Source organism: Salmo salar, chromosome 16, assembly GCF_965601325.2.
Source record: "Salmo salar chromosome 16, fSalSal1, whole genome shotgun sequence".
Lineage (NCBI taxonomy): Eukaryota > Metazoa > Chordata > Actinopteri > Salmoniformes > Salmonidae > Salmo > Salmo salar.
In genome coordinates, this window is record NC_138306.1 from 12,214,292 (window position 1) to 12,241,225 (window position 26,934).

Sequence of the window (26,934 nt, forward strand, 5' to 3'; positions counted from 1 at the left end):
TACGGTTTCAAGTAGTTGGTAAAATTACAAGTGAACTTTTTTCAAGGAGTCAGAAACTTTACGTGATTTCCTCATAGTAGATTTTTTTCTAACTCATGAGTGTAATTTCTGTGCTTCTATGATGTCTGAAAGCATGGTCCTCAAAAGGTATGTATTTGTGAGGAGTCCTAAATTGGTTACAAATACAAGACTGTGTGTGCGTGCGTGCGGTTAGGTTTGAAGCTTCTCTAACCTGCTCTGTGTTGTTGTCCTCTGGAAACACCTCTGGTTGTCAGCGCTCTCTGTGATAGAAGATTGGCCTTAGCGCAGCAGCTGTGGCAGACAGATTCTGCTAGTGAGCGTAAACTGAGAGCACACAACTGATTAACCCCTTCACTGCCAGCCAGGGAAATTGAAATGTATTCAAATATTTCCCAGTTTATGTAAATTCTTGCACCATGACGTGAAACCGTGAAAGAAAGAAGGCCGTGTTTCAGTTATGGTGACGCACGATCACATGTAGTCTAACTAACCTAACCTTCCTGAGAGTATGATGGAAAGTGTTCATATGTAACCCAACATCCTTCTGTGCTTTGCTCTCTCTCTCTCGCTCTTCTTTCTTGAACCAGTTCTAGAACAACTGATACAGACATACTTCTCTGCTTAGTCATACCTTTCTCATGCATGTTTCTAGAGAGAAACTGGGTACGATGCATGACTGATCTTACAGTGCAATGTAAGATCTTTGCACTGGCCACAATAAATCTCTACAAAAATGTGGTAACACCTCTTAAACTTGAGTGATATCTTTATAATGCTAGTAAGCTTTGGGCTTTGGTGGAGAAAATGTGTTTCGGAATGAACCTTAGACAACAATACATAAGTTGCCAAAAAGTATTTGTTATGATGGACTGTGAAAAACCCAAGGGATAATCATCTATTAGTGTACTGTGTGAGAGCAGATATGACATTTTCTGTCATTTAAATAGTTGAGGCTGTGTGTACGTTCAGATGGTGTTCAGAATGTGAAGAATTATGGCACTAAGGTGTGAGTCAGATGTGCCTCCTTCGGATTAATACAAATTTGAATCGGACCTTCACTTCTATTAGTCCGGTCAGCACTTACCTCTTCTCCTTGGGCAACAAATCAACAAATCCAATGAAGAAATAAACATTCTACTAAAATTGTATACTTCATAGCTCACAAGAAACCAACAACACACACCACTGATCATTTTCAACTGCAATAAAACTTTATAGAAACAGAATTCTTTGGAACATGCTGATGATAAATTAACATTTGCCTAACTAGAATAACAAGTGGATTAATATTAATCTCTAGTTGATACTGATGGACATATTCTATCATCACACCAGCGTACTAGATACTCTGGATACTCCCAAGGGGTTGAAGCAGTCCATCTTCAGGAAGAGAACACTCTTCGAGAAGCTACACACCCCAGGGATGAAAGTACTTTGACAGCTTGTGGCTCCTGTTGGGTCTCATAGGAAAAGTCTGTTCCAACAGTACTTCCGACAGTAGCTGCTGCTGCTCATGCACAACAGCCTGGATCGGTGGGCGCTGGATCATTTCTGTCACCTGCCCTTTGTGGTTTGGGGTTGAAAGGGCAGTGCAGATGCTGGGATGATGCTGGCTGATCCTCTCTGGTCCATGGGAGGCCATGAGGTCTCAATAGGGCTCCAGATTGGCACAGCGGTCTAAGGCACTGGTCCCATAGGGCGGCGCACAATTGGCCCAGTGTCGCTAGGGTTTGGGCGGGGTAGGCTGTCTTTGTCAATTAGAATTTGTTCTTAACTAACTTGCCTATTTAAATAAAGGTAAAAAATGTTAAAAAAAATGAAGATGTGTGTGTGTGCGACCCCTACAACTGGCTTTGCTTCATCTCTTCAGAAAGAGACTCTTCATCCTCCTCCAAGATTGAGGGCAGTGATGGAGCGACACACACTGGGAAGAAAGGCCCAGACTTAAAGTTAACGTCCCAGTGAATGGGCTTCGCTCTCTTCCTGCGCCCTCGTTGGCTATTCTTCCATTCCCGCTCGGCCTTGGCACGGGAGGCGGGCATGTGCCACCGCTCGATAGGAGGCTGTTCTGCCAGTGGGGTCAAGAGGATTTCAAAGGGGCACTTCTCGCCCGCCTGCACGGCTCTCCTACTAGTCAGTAAAGCGGAGTGGTCGGTGCGACCTGTGTGGCTGGGCGTAGGTCTGGGCAGGGGGTGACAGCCATCATCTCCACCTACGTTAGCTGGGTGGCAGACTAAAGGTGGACCACAGAGGAACATCCTCTCAGTGCTACTGAAGTACAGGGGCTCAGAGGGTAATATGCTTTGTTTGTCACCCAGTTGTTCTGGTAGCTGCTGGTCCAGCATAGCAGACCGGATCTGTAAGAGCTGGATCCTCTTCGACACACGCCGTGATCTGGCGTTGGCAGGCCGGGCTGGCACTGGGGAGGCAGGTGGGGCAGGCACTCGGCTGGAAGGAACCGGAGAAGCAGATGGAGTAGGCACCAGAAGGTCAGGCACATGGCTGACCATTGGGGTAGGCAATGGGATGGCCATCTGGGCAGGTGAGGCTGACACTGCAATGGTTGGCAGCACAGGGAAAGAATTGTTGCTCTCCCTCCTATCCATGGAGTTTATAAGCTCTATGGTCTGGTTAGGGAACCTCAGAGTGCTGCCATCAGTATGTCTTGTTATCCTAGCTATCCCGGTCTTGGGTCGAGCCAGGCTTCTGCTGGCCTGGACCTCCGGCTGGAGGACATCCACAGGAGAACATGGCGGCTGCAAGAGGCTGCCGTCGGACAGAGACCGTCTGGCCTGAGCAGGAGGAGAGCGGGGCCTTTGGTCCTGGATGTTAGACCTCTGGAGAGGATTGGCCTGGATCCTGACCTCAGACTGGCTGCATGGAGTCCCAGATAAAGGAGCTACTGCCTTGGCTGCAGTGGAACATACATTGGGCCTCCTAGGGATGCTTCCTGGTGTCTGTGGTCTGCTGGATTTAACCTCTGGCTCCTGCTTGTGGCTGGAGGTCAATGTGCTCCCTCCAGTTTTGGTTTTGACCGGACCCAGACGCTTCCTACCCATCTGTCCCTCCAGCTGCAGACGAGGCATGCGAGGCACTTTGAGGGAGTTTTTGATCCTTTGGACAGTGAGAGAGGTCACAGTGAGCATTGGGAGGCTGATGGGTGGAGTGGCCATTGGAAGCCTTCCCATGTCAGCCCTCTCTTTAGTCACATCCATGTTGTGGAAGTGGGATCGGCTATTCTTTCTCCCTGGTGGCATTGGCTGTAGGACAATATCACTGGCACTCCGGACACTGAGGATGTCTGTCAGGCTGTTCTCAGAACTGTTCTGACTGGTCTCTTGTGTCTTAGTCCTGGACATCACTCTGTCTTTCATGGCTGTGAGAGTCACAGTGGAGGAGCAAACAACAACAAAAAGCATGTTTGAGAATAAGAATATAGAATAAATGACATATATTTCAATAGTGTTTGATCAAAGTTATTATAAACGAGTGTTTTTCCACCTTCAAAGGACATTCCAATTCCTGCCAAAATGTTCATAAATTCATAAAAATGAAAGATTCACAGACTAAGGCCTACCTTCAATTTGGACTTCCAGATAATTTGCACACGTAGGATTTGACTATAAAGTTTCAACAATATATCATTGAAAACAGAAACACAAGACCTAGTTTTAAATCACAAATCACAAAATATAACAGTTTTTGACAGTTATTGATCAAATAAAGTTCTCATAAGATAAAAGTAATGTATTTGAGATTATTTCATTAAATTATAGGTCCTACCTCAGTTCAGGAAGAGCATCAATGACCTGTCTATGGATTGTCTTAGTTTAACAAAATAATGCTTCATTATGACATCATGTACATTATGACATAGCAGCCGTCAACATCCTAAAAGTTTGTCAAAACCACTTGAATAGGCATGAAATGTAAAATGAAATACAATAGGCCTAATTCAACAATTGAATAAAAATAATAGTTTGACAGTAATTATTCAGTTTATTGGCTTTTATTTTCATTACAGTAGTGGTTTTGAATTTATTAAAATGAGAGTAGGCCTAGTGAGTTTCGTAGAACTCGATCGCTCATTGAACATCTGTGTGGAACGTTCCCAGCTGATGCCACACAGACACCTTTGAAAAAAAAATCACGATTTTAGATTCATATTCAACTTATCAGCATATATGCACGGCAAATAAATTCCCAGTAATCAAATAAATCTGAAAATCGCAATTATCTATTTATAATAGCATCCTCTTAGAACGAGAATCACTATGGTGTCAATGTTTTTGATTATGTCCAAGTAGGAACATAGCTGTAGGTATTTTGACTTCTATACTACAATAGTGGTAGTTGTGTGTGTTTTCTTGTCGTTCATTCGTTTTGAGTCAGCGCTAAACCCAACTCAACCAAAAATAAAAGTTAAAGAATGGAATTAAGCCAGTGTCTTAGATTGAACTATCCAAGCAGTAAATATATCCTTTAAATGTTGATATTTGGTTGCGTTGTCAACTAAACACAATTCAATATTACTTTTGTAATACAGTAAATAGCCTAAAGTTAAGGCTCTTACAAACTAATGTAACAGTTTTTATTCAAACGTAAAATAAGTAACAGATCCATGGCCACATTTTGAGGTTACTGTAACTATACATTTATTCGTATGTAACGTTAATCATATAAAGCGTGCATGTTCAAGATAGCATGCATACTGTAGGTTGTGGCGGATCTGTGGAGATATTCACAATTGCTATAGTCTGTAGAACCTCGAACGGCATTGATCACTTGCAGCATGTACTTTTAATGTAATCTCAACTTCAAATCAGGTAATTTGTTCTGCTATTTGACGAAGCACAGTGTGGTTTAGTCGCCAGGGTTGTGGGTGCGATTCCCATGGGTGACCAGTGTGACCGTATGCTAAATGACTAAAATGTAATTAACCAGTGGTGGAAAAATAACTCAATTGTCATACTTGAGTAAAAGTAAAGTTACCTTAGTAGAAAATGACTCCAATAAAATACTACTTGAGTAAAAGTCTAAAAGTGATCGACTGGCTAGATGGCTAGCGTGATAATGACTAGCGAGGTAAAGTTGGATCATAGCTAATGTTGGCTGTGCTATTTAGCCAGCTCGCTAAGTTTCCAAGGGTGTTGCTATAGCTACTATACATCCACACTAAGCCAGGTAGTTACATTTTTGCTGTATACTTTTATTTTACGTAGAGAGAGGTCCAGTCAGGTTTGGTTAAATAGTTATGTGGCTTTTGACTGGGTTTCAAGCCTAACTATGTTGTTTATATTACTTCAGGGAACTTTAGCTACTATTACGTTTGCTGGCTTGTTTATTGTTAGAGATAAATGCTAGCATTACTGATACCGAGACAGGGATAAGCTACTCGCTGGCCGCCTAATTGCAAGCTAGCTGATAGCTTTACACTTGTGTATGTGCGAACGTGTGTGTGTGTGTGTGTGTGTATATATACTGCTCAAAAAAATAAAGGGAACACTAAAATAACACATCCTAGATCTGAATGAATGAAATAATCTTATTAAATACTTTTTTCTTTACATAGTTGAATGTGCTGACAACAAAATCACAAAAATAATCAATGGAAATCCAATTTATCAACCCATGGAGGTCTGGATGTGGAGTCACACTCAAAATTCAAGTGGAAAACCACACTACAGGCTGATCCAACTTTGATGTAATGTCCTTAAATCAAGTCAAAATGAGGCTCAGTAGTGTGTGTGGCCTCCACGTGCCTGTATGACCTCCCTACAACGCCTGGGCATGCTCCTGATGAGGTGGCGGATGGTCTCCTGAGGGATCTCCTCCCAGACCTGGACTAAAGCATCCGCCAACTCCTGGACAGTCTGTGGTGCAACGTGGCATTGGTGGATGGAGCGATACATGATGTCCCAGATGTGCTCAATTGGATTCAGGTCTGGGGAACGGGCGGGCCAGTCCATAGCATCAATGCCTTCCTCTTGCAGGAACTGCTGACACACTCCAGCCACATGAGTTCTAGTATTGTCTTGCATTAGGAGGAACCAAGGGCCAACCGCACCTGCATATGGTCTCACAAAGGGTCTGAGGATCTCATCTCGGTACCTAATGGCAGTCAGGCTACCTCTGGCGAGCACATGGAGGGCTGTGCGGCCCCCCAAAGAAATGCCACCCCACACCATGACTGACCCACCACCAAACCGGTCATGCTGGAGGATGTTGCAGGCTACAGAACGTTCTCCACGGCGTCTCCAGACTCTGTCACATGTGCTCAATGTGAACCTGCTTCATCTGTGAAGAGCACAGGGCGCCAGTGGCGAATTTGCGTGTTCTCTGGCAAATGCAAAACGTCCTGCACGGTGTTGGGCTGTAAGCACAACTCCCACCTGTGGACGTCGGGCCCTCATACCACCCTCATGGAGTCTGTTTCTGACCGTTTGAGCAGACACATGCACATTTGTGGCCTGCTGGAGGTCATTTTGCAGGGCTCTGGCAGTGCTCCTCCTTGCACAAAGGCGGAGGTAGCGGTCCTGCTGCTGGGTTGTTGCCCTCCTACGGCCTCCTCCACGTTTCCTGATGTACTGGCCTGTCTCATGGTAGCGCCTCCATGCTCTGGACACTGCGCTGACAGACACAGCAAACCTTCTTGCCACAGCTCGCATTGATGTGCCATCCTGGATAAGCTGCACTACCTGAGCCACTTGTGTGGGTTGTAGACTCCGTCTCATGCTACCACTAGAGTGAAAGCACCGCCAGCATTCAAAAGTGACCAAAACATCAGCCAGGAAGCATAAGAACTGAGAAGTGGTCTGTGGTCACCACCTGCCGAACCACTCCTTTATTGGGGGTGTCTTGCTAATTGCCTATAATTTCCACCTGTTGTCTATTCCATTTGCACAACAGCATGTGAAATTTACTGTCAATCAGTGTTGCTTCCTAAGTGGACAGTTTGATTTCACAGAAGTGTGATTGACTTGGAGTTACATTGTGTTGTTTAAGTGTTCCCTTTATTTTTTTGAGCAGTGTATATATATTTTTGGGGGGACGGTGAACTCAGGAGGATGGTGATTGTTTAACTACTTGTCCCTATTTTATATTTGAGAGATTATTGTTATCCTCTGGTAAAGGTTTTCATTTATACATCATAGCTTGATGTCTTTTTTCCTGACCTGCTGGGGTGCGTTTGTGGTCATCACTTTTGTCGCCGCGCGGCACAGGTTTCAGGGCGCATTGGGGAATGCCGATTGGTTGACATTTGGGTGTGCGGGTAGGCTCTGTTGTTGACTATGAACGCACCCAAGGTTTTTGTTGTTGTTGTTGAGACATGCTCAAGTGGGGCTAAATAGTCCGGTCATTATTGTTGTAATCAAATTGTATTTTGTTACTTGTATTTTTGTTACAGTCAATGTACTCCATATACATATAATTTAAAATGAACCTAATTCGAGTGATGCTATGCATAGCAGGTACATTTAGCTTAAAGACTAGCGTCTAAGGATATGGGTTCTTTAACTCCCTCAGTTGGGGAGGGGGTTGGGTGGGTTTGTGGTAGGGTCAGGGTATTAGCTTACGAGATGTTTACTACTTTAAACTTTCATAATTTCATTTTGTACAAGTTGTATACACTCAATGCAATTTTGATTCTTTCCTTTTCCCTATTTCTTATTTTCTTTAAAGATGTCGGCACCTAATAACTATACTTTTATGACACTTAACATTAGGGGTACTAAATGCCCAGTCAAGCGCAAATGCATTCTGTATTATCTAAAGCAGCATAAGGTTGATATAGCTCTTCTTCAGGAGACACACCTGACTGACTCTGAGCCTGATAAACTGAAGAGAGAGTGGGTGGGCCAAGTGTACTATTCATCTTTCACCTCTCGGGCAAGAGGGGTGGCCATACTCATTAATAAGATTTGCCCCTTTCAGATACAATCTCAGATTAAAGACAAAGGGGGTAGGTTTGTGATCATTCAAGATTTCTTTAGCACTGAGCCCATTACCAATGTGAATGTGTATGGGTCTAACCATGATGATCCTAAATCTTACCAAGAGATCTTTTTGAAGTTAATGTGCCCATCATCAGAGATAATAATGGCAGGGGATTTTAACTTGGTACTGGACCCTTCCAGTGATAGATCTTCCTCTAATAGTATCAACCTCACACAGGCAGCTAAAATGTTAAAAGCAGAAATGAAACACTATGGACTCGTAGACTTATGGAGATTTCACAACCAAAAGGTTAAAGAATACTCATTTTACTCCCCTGTCCATGACAGTTACTCTAGAATTGACTTATTTCTTATTCCTGCAGCCAAGGGAAGTTTAACTACTGGGTGTAAGTACTTACCAAGATGTATATCAGATCATTCTACCCTGCTGGCTTCAGTACCAGTCAGTAGATAAGAAGATGGAGGTTTGGCACATACTTGCTAAATAATCCCACATTTGTAACATTTCTGAACACTCATATAGACATATTTTTTAGCACCAATAACAACTCTGCCTCCCCCTAATTTTAGGAAGCTCTCCTTGCATATCTGAGGGGGCAAATCATATCCTTTAGTTCAGGTGCTCGTAAGATGTATAAGGCTAAAGTAGATTTGTTGGAGAATGAAATTAGAGATCTGGAAAATGAACATAGTGTAACATTTGACGACTCAACTCTACAAAAATTGGACTCAAAGTGATTGGAATATAACACCCTGACGACCCATAAAGCAGAAAATGCTCTTAGGAGAACAAAACAAAACCACTACGAACATGGAGATAAAGCAGGAAAGTTGCTTGCTTGGCAGATTTACATTTACATTTTAGTCATTTAGCAGACACTCTTATCCAGAGTGACTTACAGAAGCAAATGCATACATTTCATGCTTCTTTTTCTCTCTTTTTTTCCCCGGGACTGGTCCCCCGTGGGAATCGAACCCACAACCCTGGCGTTGCAAACACCATGCTCTACCAACTGAGCCATACGGGACTGTGATTATGCCTTTTAACAGGGCAGCTATGCAGAACCCAAGATAAGACGAGAGGATGCTAGTAGAGTTATTAGCTCTATTAAGCTACCCAATAACACAGTAGTTCACAGTCCTGAGGAAATTAATCTAGTCTTCAGGGAGTTTTATGAAACATTGTACAAGTCTGAAGGGGATGCCCCTGCCACAATGCATGAGTTTTTGAACAAACTCAATGTACAAACTTTAACTGATGAGGATAGAGAGCACTTGGAGAAAGAGATTACATCAGAGGAAATTAGGGAATCCATTTTCAACACTGCTGGGGGAAAGTCACCAGGGTTAGACGGATTCCCTATTGAATTCTAGCGATCCTTTTTACCCAAACTATTTGAGCCTCTTTGCAGTATGTTTAATTATGCCATAGAGACAGCAAAGCTCCCAGACACACTTGAACAGGAACTGATCACAGTTTTGTTAAAACCTGGGAAAGATCCTATGCTTTGTGGGTCGTATAAACCAATATCTCTATTGAACACTTCATATAAGATTCTTGCGAAACTCATAGCTCTTAGACTGGATAAGGTTCTACCGGACTTGGTTGATATGGACCAAACAGGCTTTGTAAGAAACCGCTCATCTGCTGATAATATCAGAATATAATGTAATATTATGCATTATGTAGAGAATGACCAAGAATGTGTAGTGGCGGCTTCATTAGATGCGGAAAAAGCTTTTGACCGCATAGAATGGAACTACCTGTTTGAAGTTTTACAGAGGATGAATATTGGACCTAAGTATGTAGGCCTGATTAGATTACTGTACAAATGTCTGGTAGCTCAGATCCTGACTAATGGAAACATTTCCTCACAGTTCTCCCTATCACGTGGCACAAGGCAGGGTTGTCCCGCTAGTCTGCTCCCTTTTTCTTTGGCTATAGAGCCACTGGCAGAAGCTTTTAGATCTCATCCATCCATTCATGGTGTTCATATAGGTGGGCGTGAACATCTGGTCTCGCTATATGCCAATGACATTTTGCTTTACTTCACCAAAACAGAAATTTCACTCCGGACATTAGTTGACATCCTGAAAGAATATGGGACCTTTTCAGGATATAAAATAAACCTATCGAAGAGTATAATTATGCCTTTTAACAGGGCAGCTATGCAGAACCCAATCTTAGACCAACCATTTTCTTGGAAACCACAGAAAATGACATATCTTGGATTGCAAATTCCTTCTGAAATTATTAAGACATATCAACTGAACTATATATACTCCACTTCTCAAAAAGGTTGGGGAAGAATTGGATAGATGACGGGATTTACCAATTTCTCTTATTGGGCGGGTCAATTCTGTAAAGATGAATATATTACCAAAATTCTTGTACCTTTTTCAAACCTTGGCCTTTCCTATTCCCAAAGTTTTTTTCAAACAACTTAATAGGAAGATTTCTTCATTTCTGTGGAAAGGGAAACCCCCCAGAGTGAAACACACAACTTTATGCAAACCATACTCAGAAGGAGGACTCACTCTACCTGACTTCCAGTTGTATTACTGGGCATCTCAGTTAAAGGCTGTGTGGGTATGGCAAGATACAACATCAAGTTCACCCTCTTGGAGGCAGATAGAGGAAGAGTGTCTGACCCCGGCTACATTGGCATCTATACCTTATATTAGCCCACCTAAAGCTTTGCTAGGTTTCATAAACTACCCTTTCATTAAAAACACTTTAAATATATGGATTGAAGTCTGTAAACAAACAGAAGGGCTTAGATCTATATATGAACAAACACCTTTCGAAAATAACCCCATCTTACCCAAAGCCCTGAGAGATGGTATTACATTTTCTTGGTTCAACAAAGGAATTAAAAAAATTGGTAATCTCTATAGAGAAGGTGAACTACTATCCTTTCAACAACTGGCATCTCGTTTTCAGTTACCTCAAACTCTTTTCTTCAAGTACCTACAGGTTAGGCATTATCTTGCCACTCAGCAGGGAGGTAGGATTCAGCCCATGAGTAAACCTAAAACTGATAAACTGTGGCTGGAAAGGAAAGGGGTAAAAGGTTTCATTTCCTACATGTACTCTTGGCTTCAAGCTGGGGAATGATGAACCACTGAAAGCTTGCATGAAGTGGCATGATGACCTTGGTCTCATTTTTGAGGATAAGAAATGGGGAAAGCTCTTTTTAGATGCTCAGCGTCTTTCATTTAACACAAGGCACAAGTTGATGCAATTCAATATTTTACATAGGGTCTACTTTACACCAGAGAGACTGTACAAGATCAATTCTAAATATTCAACATTTTGCCCAAGGTGTAAAACGGGAGTGGGCTGTCACCAGGGGCGAAAATCTGATATCAACTTTGGAGGGGACAATTACATGAAATTTTCTAAAGAGCAATTCCTGAGGGGGACACCAAAAGTAGTGCTGTAACACATAGCCTACATTGTAATATGGTAAATGTATATTGAGGAACCAAAGAAATAAGGTGTTTGCCGTACTCCTAACTACCGGTACCCAAAACTACACAACTAATCACAACAGCAATACCATTGCCTTTAACAAATCTTAGTTCAGTCACCAGTTTAAGTTGAGAGTGGGGGTATCCATGGCATTTTCCAATTATGTTCCTATTTTACAAGTGAAAAAAATTGAGAACCTTTCATAATGTTGCCAAACAAAGACTCAACAAACTTACCTGAGACTCCCTGTCTCTGCCAGTCTGTCCCTGCATAGCTGTCCCCAACTCTGCTGTCTGTGTGCCATCTGTTGCCTGCTCTGCCTAATGACATCATTGTGAAACATTTCCATTAGAATTTCATTTCTTTCTTATGAACATTTTATCAACTAGTCTGAGATATTAGGCTACTAGGGTTCTTACTTTGCGTTTTGGTGTACTGAAAAATACTCTGATGTCCGTCTTATTTTTCTGCCATTTTTCTACCTGGCTGGCTGGCTGGCTACACACACACACACACAGTGTGTAGGTTATTTACAGCTGGAGATGGGCTTCTATCATCTTCAATCATTCTATATGGGCTTCGATCTAAAAGGTAGCTAGCAAATGTGAAACGGATTAAAATGACAAGAGTTGACAGCAGTATGAGTTCACCATTTACACAACATATGCTGCAACCTTTTGTAATTTTAATAGTTTGTTTCATATTGGCTGGCTTCCAACAATAGCTGAATTTGCAAAGCTAGCGAGCACCAGTTCAGTTTCAGTGGTGTTTGCTATAATCTTTGCTACCCGTGTTAAATAAAGGTGAAATTAAATAAATAAAAGTTCCCTTGCGACAATTTAGCTTTTGCAACGAGACCATTAAATATATTTAAGGCAATGGTAGAAGAGAGTGTAGTTCTGTTCAGTTTGGACTTCAGTTTATCGCTAACCTTATCACAGGGACTTTGAAGCACTAACTTACATCATCTGCATGCTGATCTTGGAATAAATTGACGATAGGAAAGATTCCATCTTTGACGACGCCACATAAATGGAATAGGTACTAGCTAGCTTAACCTCTTACATCTAGATGTTCCGCTAATACAAATTACTCTAAAATCCGAAAACTTCCATTTTTCAAACATGACTATTTTACAGCATTTTAAAGACAAGACTCTCGTTAATCTAACCACACTGTCCGATTTCAAAAAGGCTTTACAGCGAAAGCAAAACATTAGATTATGTCAGCAGAGTACCCAGCCAGAAATAATCAGACTACCCATTTTTCATGCTAGCATATAATGTCACAAAAACAAAACCACAGCTAAATACAGCACTAACCTTTGATGATCTTCATCAGATGACAACCCTAGGACATTATGTTATACAATGCATGCATGTTTTGTTCAATCAAGTTCATATTTATATCAAAAACCAGCTTTTTTACATTAGCATGTGACGTTCAGAACTAGCATACCCCCCGCAAACCTCCGGTGAATTTACTAAATTACTCACGATAAACGTTCACAAAAAACATAACAATTATTTTAAGAATTATAGATACAGAACTCCTCTATGCACTCGATATGTCCGATTTTAAAATAGCTTTTCGGTGAAAGCACATTTTGCAATATTCTCAGTAGATAGCCCGGCATCACAGGGCTAGCTATTTAGACACCCACCAAGTTTAGCACTCACCAATATCAGATTTACTATTAGAAAAGTTTGATTACCTTTCCTGTTCTTCGTCAGAATGCACTCCCAGGACTTCTACTTCAATAACAAATGTTGGTTTGGTCCAAAATAATCCATCGTTATATCCAAATAGCGGCGTTTTGTTCGTGCGTTCTAGACACTATCCGAATGGTAAATAAGGGTCGCGCGCATGGCGCATTTCGTGACAAAAGATTTCTAAATATTTCATTACCGTACTTCGAAGCATGTCAACCGCTGTTTAAAATCAATTTTTATGCCATTTTTCTCGTAAAAAAAGCGATAATATTCCGACCGGGAATCTGTGTTTCGGCAAATAGAGGGAAAAACAGAAAGATGGGGGCGGCCAGTGCACGAGCCTAAGCCCTTTGTCCTCTGATAGACCACTTAGCAAAAGCGCTCGTGTGTTTCAGCCAGGGCTTTGAATTACGTCATTCAGCTTTTTCCCGGGCTCTGAGAGACCATGTGAGCCGTAGGAAGTGTCACGTTAGAGCAGAGATCCTTTGTAATGGATAGAGATGGCAAAGAAGTTCAAGAAATGGTCAGACAGGGTACTTCCTGTACAGAATCTTCTCACGTTTTGGCCTGCCAAATGAGTTCTGTTATACTCACAGACACCATTCAAACAGTTTTAGAAACTTTAGGGTGTTTTCTATCCAAAGCTAATAATTATATGCATATTCTAGCTTCTGGGCAGGACTAATAATCAGATTAAATCGGGTACGTTTTTTATCCAGCCGTGAAAATACTGCCCCCTAGCCATAACAGGTTAATAGTTAATATTTGCGCGCTAGCTCTGCATATTCAGCTAGTGTGTGTGCGTGATTGACTGGATTAACCTTATGTCAGTTACGTTCATTGAGTGCCTTTCAGACAGTAGACACGACCCCTCTGTTACCTTGCCAACTAAGGAACTGGCAGTGGATCAAACCATTGTGAGGCAAAGGGTGGGGGGGGTCGCAATCTTTTGAAACTTAAAAACGCGCTATTAAGTGTCTATAATCAGCACAATTGCTTTCATTGCGTATTATTAATATTATTTAAATTACATAGTTATGTTTCAGTGATATATTGGGGGGGACAAATCATATTTTTCCCAGGATGGGGGGGGGGGGGTCGTGTCCCCCCCGTCCCCCCCGGGATTTCCGCCCCTGGCTGTCACAACTTCCACCGAAGTCGGTTCCTCTCCTTGTTCGGGCGGAGTTCGGCATCACTGGTCTTCTAGCCATCGTCGATCCACTTTTCATTTGTCTGGTTTTCCTACACACCTGGTTCTCATTTCCCTCATTAAATGTTGTGTATTTAACCCTCTGTTCCCCCCATGTCTTTGTGTGGAATTGTTTGTTGTAAGTGCTTGTGCACATGTTTACTGGTGCACGTTGGGTTTTGTACCCATGTTGGTTATTTCTTTATGCCGTTGGTTTTCAAAATTAAACTGCTCCGTTCTGCTCTCCTGCGTCTGACTTCACTGCCACCAGTTACGCACCCCTTACATGGGCACACTTATGCATATGTTTTTGTCTTGCCCTGAACTAAGCAATTATTGGAAAGACATTATTCAGATCTTATCACAGGTCACTAATATGACGGTAGCACTAGATCCTTCCCTTATTCTTCTTGGAGATGATTCTGTTCTACCAGTTAATATTTGTATCAAAACCAGATTCATTAAATTGGCAGTCATTGCAGCCAGTAAATGCACAGCTATTATATGGAAGTGTCACGCCTTCAGCGGAGGTCTGCAGCCCAGAGCCTTCAGCGGAGGTCTGCAGCCCAGAGCCTTCAGCGGAGGTCTGCAGCCCAGAGCCTTCAGCGGAGGTCTGCAGCCCAGAGCCTTCAGCGGAGGTCTGCAGCCCAGAGCCTTCAGCGGAGGTCTGCAGCCCAGAGCCTCCAGCGGCGGCTTGGAGGTCGGAACCTCCAGCAGTGGTCTACAGCACAGTGATTCCGGTAAGGATCTACAGTCCGATTCCTCCAATCATGATCCATAGGCCTATGTTACAGAAGCGGAGGGATCTGCGGGCGGAATGAAGGTTACGCCCTGAGCCAGAGCTACCTCCGAAGCTGGAGGATCGGGAGAAGAGGAGGGTTCTGGGTGGAGCACATGAGCCGCCATAGACTGTTGTCACCCTCCCTGCCCTCCCTTTCTGTTTGGGGTTGTTGTTGTTGGGTTTTTTGGTTTGGGTGCAGTCAGAGTCTGCACCTTTGGGGGGGTACTGTCACGTCCTGACCCTGGTATGAGGTAATTTATCCCTAGTAGATTGGTCAGGGTGTGACAGGGGGGTGTTTTGTCTATGTGTTTTGGGTTTTCTGTTTTCTATGTGGATTGTCTAGAGTTTCATTCTATGTTGTCATTTTCTATGTTGTGGCCAGGTATGGTTTCCAATCAGAGTCAGCTGTCTATCGTTGTCTCTGATTGGAAGCCATACTTAGGCAGCCTGTTTTCCTTTGGGGTTTGTGGGTAGTTGTTTCCGTTTAGTCTAGAGTACCTGACGGGACTGTTGGTCGTTTTATTGTTTTGTTGTTGAAGTGTTTTTATTAAAAATCAAAGAATGAGCACTATACACGCTGCGCCTTGGTCTCCATTCAACGACCCCTGTGACAGGAAGTGTGACACTCCGCCAAGCAAGCAGATGTGGCTAAAATAACTATCTTTCTATATTCCATCTGAAAGAATAACATACAATTTACGTAATAAACCCTTTGAATTTACTGACGTCTGGGGGACTTTCAGCAGTTTCTAGAGACGTCACCTTAGCTGCATCATTACTACTTTCTTCATTAATGTATTATTATTTGTTTTTATGTTGAATCATTTATTTTCTAGCATGGAATGTGAAAGTCATTCTGTTTCTTTTTTTGTTGTTAATCAGTGAAGCTAATACCGGCAGAGGGGAGGGAGGGGGGTGTTCCTGTGTTGGGGAGGGAAGGGTTTTGCACGATGTCCACCCATGTAGCATGGTGTTTTGTGCAGGTGGAAGGAATAACTGGGCATTATCTGTGTCATATTTTGATGATTGTTAAATAAAAAAAGAAAAAAAAGAAATGCCAATAAATATATTGTAAAAAAATGTTTTTGTCGTTTTCCCACCACTGGTTATTTACGTTTTAGTCATTTAGCATACGGTCACACTGGTCACCCGTGGGAATCGCACCCACAACCCTGGTGACGAAAGCACACTGTGCTTCATCAAATAGCAGAACCAAATTACCTGGTTTGAAGTTGAGATTACATTAAAAGTACATGCTGCAAGTGATCAATGCCGTTCGAGATTCTACAGACTACAGCAATTGTGAATATCTCCACAGATCCGCCACAACATACAGTATGCATGCTATCTTGAACATGTACGCTTTATATGATTAACGTTACATACGAATAAATGTATACTTACAGAAACCTTAAAATGTGGCCATGGATCTGTTACTTATTTTAAGGTTGAATAAATATTGTTACATTAGTTTGTAAGATAACTTTAGGCTATTTACTGTATTACAAAAGTAATATTGAATTGTGTTTAGTGGACAACGCAACCAAATATCAACATTTAAAGGATATATTAACTGCTTGGATAGTTCAATCTAAGGCACTGGCTTAATTCCATTCTTTAACTTTTATTTTTGGTTGAGTTGGAGACGCGAAGCCAACATCTAATTTATTAACATGTTTTGTCAACAAATTAACAGGCTATTTATTGTATTTCAAAAATGATATTGAAATGTGTTTGGTCGACAACATCAATTTAGGCATCAGGCATGTCACTTCCCCCATTGGCTGACCGTGCTAATACCGAATGGGACCAAACAATTGTGGGTTTAGCGTTGACTCAAAACGAATGCACGACAACAAAACACACACAACTACTACTATTATAATATAGAAGTAAAAATACCTGTAGCTATGTTCCTATTTGGACATAATCAAAAACATTGACACCACAGCGTTTCTCGTTCTAAGATGAGCTATACTAAATAGATAATTGTGATTTTCAGATTTATTTGAGTACTGGGAATTTATTTGCCGTGCATATATGCTGATGAATTGAATATGAAACTAAAATTGTGAACGTTTTTCAAAGGCGTCTGTGTGGCGTCAGCTGGGAACGTTCCACACAGATGTTCAAAGAGCGATCGAGTTCTACGAAACTCACTAGGCCTACTCTCATTTTAATAAATTCAAAACCACTACTGTAATGAAAATAAAAGCCAATAATCTGAAAAATTACTGTCAAACTATTCTTTTTATTCAATTGTTGAATTAGGTCTATTGTCTTTAATTTTACATTTCATGTCTATTCAAGTGGTTTTGACAAACTTTTATAATGTGGACGGCTGCTATGTCATAATGTACATGATGTCATAATGAAGCATTATTTTGTTAAAATAAGACAATCCATAGACAGGTCATTGACGCTCTTCCTGAACTGAGGTAGGACCTATAATTGAATGAAATAATCTCAAATACATTACTTTTATCTTATGAGTACTTTATTTGATAAATATCTGTCAGAAAACTGTTATGTTTTGTGATTTGTGACAAAAAAGTTTTTGTTTCAAACTAGGTCTTGTGGTCTTGTGTTTCTGTTTTCAATAATATATTGTTGAAACTGTATAGTCAAATCCTACGTGTGCAAATGATCTGGAAGTCCAAATTGAAGGTAGGCCTTAGTCTGTGAATCTTTCATTTTTATGAATTTATGAACATTTTGGCAGGAATTGGAATGTCCTTTGAAAGTGGAAAAACACTAGTTTATAATAACAACTTTGATCAAATTCTATTGAAATATATGTAATTTATTCTATATCCTTATTCTCAAACATGCTTTTTGTTGTTGTTTGCTACTCCACCGTGACTCTCAGCCATGAAAGACAGAGGGAAGTCCAGCTCACCGTTGGCTAGGACACAAGAGACCAGTCAGAACAGTTCTGAGAACAGCCTGACAGACATCCTCAGTGTCCGGAGTGCCAGTGATATTGTCCTACAGCCAATGCCACCAGGGAGAAAGAATAGCCGATCCCACTTCCACACGATGGATGTAACAAAAGAGAGGGCTGACATGGGAAGGCTTCCAATGGCCACTCCACCCGTCAGGCTCCCAATGCTCACTGTGACCTCTCTCACTGTCCAAAAGATCAAAAACACCCTCAAGGTGACTGGCATGCCTCGTCTACAGCTGGAGGGACAGATGGGTAGCAAGCGTCTGGGTCCGGTCAAAACCAAAACCGGAGGGAGCACATTGACCTCCAGCCACAAGCAGGAGCCAGAGGTTAAATCCAGCAGACCACAGACACCAGGAAGCATCCCTAGGAGGCCCAATGTATGTTCCACTGCAGTCAAGGCAGTAGCTCCTTTATCTGGGACTCCATGCAGCCAGTCTGAGGTCAGGATCCAGGCCCATCCTCTCCAGAGGTCTAACATCCAGGACCAAACTCCCTGCTCTCCTCCTGCTCAGGCCAGACGGTCTCTGTCCGACGGCAGCCTCTTGCAGCCGCCATGTTCTCCTGTGGATGTCCTCCAGCCTGAGGTCCAGGCCAGCAGGAGCCTGGCTCGACCCAAGACCGGGATAGCTAGGATAACAAGACATACTGATGGCAGCACTCTGAGGTTCCCTAACCAGACCTTAGAGCTTATAAACTCCATGGATAGGAGGGAGAGCAACAATTCTTTCCCTGTGCTGCCAACCATTGCAGTGTCTGCCTCACCTGCCCAGATGGCCATCCCATTGCCTACCCCAATGGTCAGCCATGTGCCTGACCTTCTGGTGCCTACTCCATCTGCTTCTCTGGTTCCTTCCAGCCGAGTGCCTGCCCCACCTGCCTCCCCAGTGCCAGCCCGGCCTGCCAACGCCAGATCACGGCGTGTGTCGAAGACGATCCAACTCTTACAGATCCGGTCTGCTATGCTGGACCAGCAGCTACCAGAACAACTGGGTGACAAACAAAGCATATTACCCTCTGAGCCCCTGTACTTCAGTAGCACTGAGAGGATGTTCCTCTGTGGTCCACCTTTAGTCTGCCACCCAGCTAACGTCGGCGGAGATGATGGCTGTCACCCCCTGCCCAGACCTACGCCCAGCCACACAGGTCACACCGACCACTCCGCTTTACTGACCAGTAGGAGAGCAGTGCAGGCCGGCGAGAAGTGCCCCTTTGAAATCCTCTTGACCCCCTTGGTCCCACTGGCAGAACAGCCTCCTATCAAGCGATGGCACATGCCCGCCTCCCGTGCCAAGGCCAAGCGGGAGAATAGCCAACGAGGGCGCAGGAAGAGAGTGAAGCCCATTTACTGGGACGTAAACTTTAAGTCTGGGCCTTTCTTCCCAGTGTGTGTCTCTCCATCACTGCCCTCGATCTTGGAGGTGGATGAAGAGTCTCTTTCTGAAGAGATGGAGCAAAGCCAGTTGTAGGGGGTCACTTTATTTAAATAGGCAAGTTAGTTAAGAACAAATTCTTATTTACAATGACGGCCTACCCCTGCCAAACCTTAACCCGGACAACACTGGACCAATTGTGCCGCCCTATGGGACCAGTGCCTTAGACCGCTGTGCCATTCGGGAGCCCTCATGGCCTCCCATGGACCAGAGAGGATCAGTCAGCATCATCCCAGTGTCTGCTCTACCTTCCATCCTAGTTCCTCCACTGCCCTTTCAACCCCAAAGCACAAAGGGCAGGTGACAGAAATGATCCAGCGCCCACCGATCCAGGCTGTTGTGCATGAGCAGCAGCAGCTACTGTCGGAAGTACTGTTGGAACAGACTTTTCCTATGAGACCCAACAGGAGCCACAAGCTGTCAAAGTACTTTCATCCCTGGGGTGTGTAGCTTCTCGAAGAGTGTTCCCTTCCTGAAGATGGACTGCTTCAACCCCTTGGGAGTATCCAGAGTATCTAGTACGCTGGTGTGATGATAGAATATGTCTATCAGTATCAATTAGAGATTAATATTAATCCACTTGTTATTCTAGTTAGGCAAATGTTAATTTATCATCAGCATGTTCCAAAGAATTCTGTTTCTATAAAGTTTTATTGCAGTTGAAAATGATCAGTGGTGTGTGTTGTTGGTTTCTTGTGAGCTATGAAGTATACAATTTTAGTAGAATGTTTATTTCTTCATTGGATTTGTTGATTTGTTGCCCAAGGAGAAGAGGTAAGTGCTGACCGGACTAATAGAAGTGAAGGTGTTTCCAGAGGCCAACAACACAGAGCAGGTTAGAGAAGCTTCAAACCTAACTAACCACACACGCACAAACACTGTAACCAATTTAGGACTCCTCACAAATACATACCTTTTGAGGACCATGCTTTCCAGACATCATAGAAGCACAGAAATTACACTCATGAGAAAGAAAAAAAATCTATTGAGTTAATCACGTAAAGTTTCTGACTCCTTGAAAAAAGTTCACTTGTAATTTTACCAACTTCTTGAAACCGTACATTGCAAATCAAATCGTATTGGTCACATATACACATGGTTAGCAGATGTATATGCGAGTGTAGCAAAATGCTTGTAATCTTCTAGTTCCGACCATGCAGTAATATCTAACAAGTAATCTAACAATTTCACGACAACTACCTTATACACACACAAGTGTAAAGGAATAATTAACAATATGCACATATAAATATAAGGATGAACGATGGCCGAACGGCATAGGCAAGATGCAGTAGATGGTATAGAGTATAGTATATACATATGAGATGAGTAATGTAGGGTATGTAAACATTATATAAAGTGGCATTTTTTAAGTGACTAGTGATACATTTATTACATCGAATTATTAAAGTGGCGAGAGATTGAGTCTGTATGTTGGCAGCAGCCACTCAATGCATTGCAATGCATTGCCATCATCCATGGAGAGAATGCCTCCTATGAAATCTATAAAAGCTATCCAACTGCCTACATTGTATCTAATGGAAGCGTAAAATAATTAACAAGTTTAAATTCTCAATATTTGACGCATTCATTCTATTTTAAGACTGAAAATATTCATGTAGAATGCCACAATGATGCAACACGGATGGCAACTCAACGGCTGTAGTGTAGTTCTTCTGTAAAGTATTTAAACTGGAACAACCATTTCAGTAATGGATTCAATATATCCAAGTAACAGATTAATAGTTTAGAATTTTTTTTCTTTATTTTCTGTAACATTCAAAGTCAGCAGGCTTTGTATTCTTGAGACCTTAGTCACTCCAAAAGTGAACCACCCACCTGGAAAAACTTCCCCTGGACAGTGAGTGTCAGGCCCTGACCTGAGAGAGCCATTTTTCTCTGTTTAGTTAGGTCAGGGTGTGATATGGGGTGGGCATTCTATGTGTTTTATTTCTATGTTTTGGCCGGGTATGGTTTCCAATCAGAGGCAGCTGTCTATCATTGTCTCTGATTGGGAGCCATACTTAGGCAGCCTTTTCCCACCTGGGTTTTTGTGGGTAGTTGTTTTCCGTTTAGTTGTCTGTGGCCTGACGGAACTGTTTGCTTTCGTTTTTGTTTATTTGTTTAAGTGTTTCATTATAGTAATAAATATGAGCACTCAACACGCTGCGTTTTGATCCACTCCTTTTGACGATCGTAACAGTGAGATAGAGGACATTCGTCATCTACTGATGAGTTTAAGTCCCATTAAATCCTCAGAAGTACACCAAGATAGCCAGAAGCATCTCATACACTTATTTTCTCTGATCTGCAACTATTCTGTTGTGTACATAGAACTTTACTGCTCTCCAGTCCCTGTTTACTAGCGCTTGGGGAGAAGCAGCAATGCATTTCTCAGTCTTGTTTTTCCCATTCGGATAAAATTCATCAAGGAATCTTCAAGGGCATCCACCTCTATTGTCGACCAATACCTTTTGTTCCTTTGGCACCTTTTGTCACACCCTGACCTGAGAGAGACGGTTTGATTCTCTATGTGGTTAGGTCAAGGTGTGGGGTGGGCATTCTATGGTGTCTATTTCTTTGTGTTGAGCAGAGTATGGTTCCTAATCAGAGGCAGCTGTCTATCGTTGTCTCTGATTGGGAGCCATACTTAGGCAGCCTTTCCCCACCTGTAGTTGTGGGATCTTATTTTTGTACTGCTCGTTATAGCCTGCAAGACGTGATGGTCGTTTGTCATTGTTTGTTCTTTTGTTGAAGTGTTCTAAATTAAAATAAATTCAAGATGAACACGTACCACGCTGCACCTTGGTCTACTCCTTTTGACGATCGTTACACCTTTGGAAAGAGATGGCATTATGAATGACTACATTAAAAAAAGGTTGACTACAATACAGTACTTGAACATCTCTCTGTATTAACTCTACAAGGTTACAGCTGTTTCTGCAGAGGGTGTGTTGAGATTAAACTAACAATCCCAACTAAATAACTACATAGATAAGGATGTGAGAGGAGAATGTGCAATGCTGACATCAAGGCAGACTCAATCTGTATGGAATCTAAGCCCAACAACCTGTTTGCAATGTAATATTCTAATAAAAGCAATACCTATTAAATCAAGTTCCCTCCCTCAAGAAAAACAATGTAAAGCGTTGTAATCCTTCTGTGTTATCATCTATCCTGACACACTAGTTCCAGATCTAACATCTTGACTTGTGTCCAATCCAAACTGAACCGTTCTGTGCTGGCATGGTTGGAAATACACTAACTGATAAAGACAGTATTGATCTGGACCAGCACAGTACGGCCATAAATTGACACTACAGAGTGAAAATGCACTGACTGAAGGCAGCAGGAAACATGCTTACCGTGTGAGCCTCTCATTTGTCCCAGCTTTCCCTTGGTCATTGGCTGTTTAGCCCGAATCGCTGACATCTCTCCTGGAAAACATGTCAAAAAGGACATTGTAATTAAGAATAGGTCCATGTGTATGTAAGGTATAGGCATACAGGTCAGATTTTCTTCATAGAAATTGCCTTCCTCTGATGGCCCTGGGACACAACCATCTTCACTGTTGTCAATACTGGTTATTGAGTCATCAGTCTTGTATCCAAGCATAGCTTTGGTCAACTGTATTGCAGAAAAAAAGTATCTTGGATAACTAGATAGATATCAAAGTATTTGGACACTGGTACATTTTGATTAGTTATGGCTCTGTGCTCCTCTACTTTACATTTTCTAATAATACAATGAATATGGGATGAAAGTGCAGACTTGCCTGTCTTTGATTTACAAAGCTGATTCACAAGAACTTACAGTATGTGCTGGTGTTGAATGACACTAACTTACGTATACGCTGTCTGTTCTGATCAACGGCAGTGCATCATCCAACACATGGACTATCGACCCAGAGGTACTGGCAGCCTCGGTGTCTGACATCTAAGGATACAATAAAATTAGTCACGTGCAAATTAGGCAATTGAATATGATTCAACCATCCCTAGTATCCTCATTCTAAACAACTGACGAACCTGAGCTTCGGGATTTATTATTTCCTTTTCAAATCTGGCCTACAAGTTGAATTATGTTTCTTTTAGAGTTTCCATGCGTCTTCTTAGCCTCTGCAGTGCCTTTGTAAAGGAAGACAAGTTTCAAAAAGAATGGTTGAGACTTAAAAGAATGACAAGATTGCTCAGCACACAACAAAGGGGATGGGCTGGGGGACACCAATGACTGTTATCATTGACTGATAGAGGTCCTACAAACATCTATTACAATTTCCTTTCAGATGACTTTCAAGGTAAAAAAGCAAGTATAAGCATAACATAAGCACATTATGCAAGTTCCTGGATGCAACTAAAGCTGATCTGCTTTTATGGATGGACTAAACGAGAAACAGTATGAGTGATATGGCTAAAGCAAGGCATGTGAATTGGCACAGCCCTACCAAATGTTAACCTTTCCACAATCCTTATTCCTGTTGTGGTGTTACACTCTTTTACGTGCATAGCCAAAATAACTAGCAACTTATTTCTCTTTGAGTAAGAAAGGGCACAAAAAAAACTGCCAAAACTTCAATAAAATAATTTAAATGGGGGGATTTATATAAATATTTCAGCACACATGCATGCTTATGACTTGACAAAACAGATGAAAAAGAACTGGCTTTTCTAGCTAGCTTGTAAACCAATTCAAGTTACACTAGCAATATTATTTTCTAATGCATGTAACATTGGGTTAACCACAATCATGTATTCTGAGTCAAAGACATGTTACCAATTATGCTAAACTAGCACGCTTACCCCTGGCTAGCACGCTAACCGCTAGCTAGCACGCTAATCGCTAGCTAGCACGCTAATCATTAGCAAGCAGTAAATAAGTAGAAGGTAAAAACATGCAAAGTAACAATTGCACATTAATGAATTGTTTGGATAAACCCAACAATTTCATTCTCATGACGCAGTATATCTGACACAATGTGGCTTTCGGACATTGTCAATGCATGTTGGATTCCACCGAAAGACATACATGAGCTAACATTCATTACAAATAAAGACAACGGGAACATGCTTGCTTGCCAATACACCAAATAAAATTTTAGTTACAATATTGGTTAACAGTTTAGTTAATAGCTTACCTTCTTGCAGGAATGTGAACGTCTACAACCATCCTCCTCTTCATTAAAAAACGTGCTGCACAGCTACTTTTGTTGTGATCATGCTCAGACAGAGACAGGCTTGCCAGGTCAATTCCAAATTTCTATGAAAACCAGGTAAAAAACCCACGTTCAAAGCCTGAAACCTATCACAATTTCAGAAGATTACAGGGAAATTAATGGCTTTTTTTAACTACCATGTTGGTAACGGTGCAATATAGAAGTAGTATTAAAAACTTGCACCCAGCGACCAAAACTTTTCACCTGCAGCAAAGTTTTAAAAGTACCTCAATAAAAGACATATAGTTTACGTGGCAACCCTAGGGAGAGATTTGTCACTGCAGCATGGGGGAGATGGGAACTGTGTTGACCTGTGACATTTTTGATAGTTTGGTACTTTGTGCACTCTGCAGTGGGGGAGGGGCTGGATCTCCAGCAGAAATTATGGAGAGTAGACAATGATTCCATCAGCCCAGATTTCTGAATATGTGTGCAATATTATTACTGTCACCTACATTTCTTTAGACAGTTTGGGTTTGTAGCTTACACAATCAGTATCAGTGAGGTGTTAAGTGCAGCTACTTGAATGGTCTGTAGACCTGCTGACACAAAAGTACCGTATGGCAGGTTAAGATTCTAACTAGCAACCTAACCCCTCAGCAATCAGCTTCACTACCTGCACACAGACCAAACAGCCTACTGATATTAACAGCCATCTCTTGCTATAGGCACTCAACTACTCTCACCATCTCTCTTTCTCTCTCATAACAGGCCTTTAAAAAAAAATCTTATTCGCATTTACCCTCCACTAGACCCCTGGTTTCACAAGGTGGAATAAAATGTACTGATAATAAGTGATTTCAGGTTTGTACTGCTGTGAAGACTTAGGCCTTTACATCAGCATTGGTCTCTTTGCAAAAATCCTCAAGAAAACTCATAATAAACTTGGGTAGCTGATGTGTAACTTATGTTCATATCTTAAAGGACAAGTCACTATAAGCTTTTGTCAGGAATCAGGACTCGGTTAATAAAGCCAACACAACTGCATGTTTTACAAATGGTAGGCTATCTAATGGTAGGCCTAGTTATAAAATTACATTATAGGCCGACACTGTACACTATAGGCCTATTTCTTTGCCGGATTGGAGAATGTCTGCAATTGTCATGCCTAGTGCAGCAAAATGGCCAAAACATGGCCTGGACATGGATGAAAAGCACCTTTTCAAAATGTGGTAGAACTGAGTGAACATAAGGCGGACCCCAGGATTTCAGCTTCCTGTGTTAGCTGTTGTAATCCTCTTGCTGTGTTTATTTGTAGATAGACTCACCCCAACAGGGAGTTATGAGTTGGGAGGTATAATCAAAATGTCTGCTTAATGCTTTTGAGGGAGCAGCAGAAAAGTGTATCCAAGAAGGGGTGCCCCTTGCTAGAATTGTTAGTTGTAGCAGTAGCCATGTAATGGCAGCAGTGTTGTAGTCGAGTCACTAAAGCATAAGTTCCAGTCAATTCACAAGACCCTATGGCTAAGTCTGAGTTGAGTCAAAGTCACCAATGTTTGAGTCGAGTCGAGTCACAAGTCCCTATGGCTGAAATAAGAGTCCCTGTGTTTGAATCCTGATCCAAGATTTCAAGTCTAAGACAATGGGTCCATATTAACTTAATATTAAGTTATTAACCCAGTCAAATAGTGTCAGGGGGGAATTTGATCAATCATTTTTTACATTCATGTGCAAACAAATGTTTATATGCTACAGGTCAACCAGATTGTCAGCTAGCTAGCTAGCTAATTAGGTAACATGATTGAACATGGTGTGGCTGCACAACTTCTCTATCTTTGATGTAGTCTAAACAGAAACTGAAAGACACAGACAGACAGATACACTTTTATAAACTATACTGATGTCAGATATTAGTGGCTAATGTCCACATTCTGTGGAGGTCAACTGCTCCTAGATCTGTGTGTGTGTGTGTGTGTGTGTGTGTGTGTGTGTGTGTGTGTGTGTGTGTGTGTGTGTGTGTGTGTGTGTGTGTGTGTGTGTGTCTGTGTGTGTGTGTGCGTAAGTGCGTGCCTGTGTGGTTAAGTTTGAAGCTTCTCTAACCTGCTCTGTGTTGTTGGCTTTTGGAAACACCTCTGGTTGTCAGCGCTCTCTGTGATAGAAGATTGGCCTTAGCGCAGCAGCTGTGGCAGACAGATTCTGCTAGTGAGTGTTCAAGGTACAAAGATGGTGTACCTCAGATGGTGTTCAAGGTACAAAGTGTTCAACC

At 42.0% G+C, this 26,934-nt stretch overlaps 1 long non-coding RNA gene across 2 annotated transcripts; it reads right to left on the minus strand.

The window, feature by feature from the left end:
* Positions 1-21,235: 21,235 nt before the first annotated feature.
* LOC123727754 (uncharacterized) lies at positions 21,236-24,744 on the minus strand. 2 transcript variants are annotated; one of them, XR_014380813.1, is made up of 4 exons: positions 23,545-23,637; positions 23,363-23,452; positions 22,882-22,953; positions 21,236-22,351 (listed from the first exon to the last, which is right to left on the minus strand). It is a non-coding gene; the product is annotated as an uncharacterized LOC123727754 (long non-coding RNA). The 2 variants fall into 2 exon arrangements; XR_006759631.2 differs by lacking the exon at positions 23,545-23,637 and adding an exon at positions 24,651-24,744 and having other exon boundaries at positions 21,237-22,351.
* Between the last annotated feature and the right edge of the window lie 2,190 nt (positions 24,745-26,934).